Source organism: Stegastes partitus, unplaced genomic scaffold (assembly GCF_000690725.1).
Source record: "Stegastes partitus isolate 25-593 unplaced genomic scaffold, Stegastes_partitus-1.0.2 Scaffold382, whole genome shotgun sequence".
Lineage (NCBI taxonomy): Eukaryota > Metazoa > Chordata > Actinopteri > Pomacentridae > Stegastes > Stegastes partitus.
Window position 1 is genome coordinate 116419 of NW_007578113.1, and position 695 is coordinate 117113.

The following is a 695-nucleotide window of genomic DNA, read 5'->3' on the forward strand; positions in this document are numbered from 1 at the left end:
CATTCCACGTCGTAGAGGTATCAACATAATAGCACTTGGAGGATTTTTTTTCTTATTTTTATTTTGGTTGAATTCCTCCCTCATGGCCTGTAGCTTATGAAGCCACACACAGCTATTTATTAATCCATTTCTTTTTGTTGTTTTTTTCTTTTTCAATCATCTTCGACCATATAAACTGTGTGGACTCTGAACCAGAGCCGAGAATAGACAAAAAGGAGAGAGGAGGGGGACGACGCTATACACCTGCCTATAATTTTAATGTACGTTCAGTATCAAAATTTTATAATCTTAAATACTCCTGTTATTTGGTTTATTTCTTAAGTATTTTTTCGAATATTGTACAGTTTTATATATTACCCTTTTGAAGTCATTAATTTAAACAAATGCTCTTAGTTATTCATGCACTTAATTAGCAATGTTTAAAAAAAACACACACAAACAAAACAAACAAAAAAAAAAATATTTTCAGTAAGATTGAACTGTTCCGGCGGTTTTATTCCAAATTTCGATGACAGCTCAAGTAATTATTTATTTTCAGTATAAAGCTTGTATTATGTTTTGAAATAAACTATGTATGTTGTAATAAACCATTTCTTGCTACAACTGGTCACTGTCTAAAACAGAACTTCTGATGATTTAATAGTGAATATTCAGAAGTTAGGAGCAGGTTTAAACTCACAAATTATTATTATTAT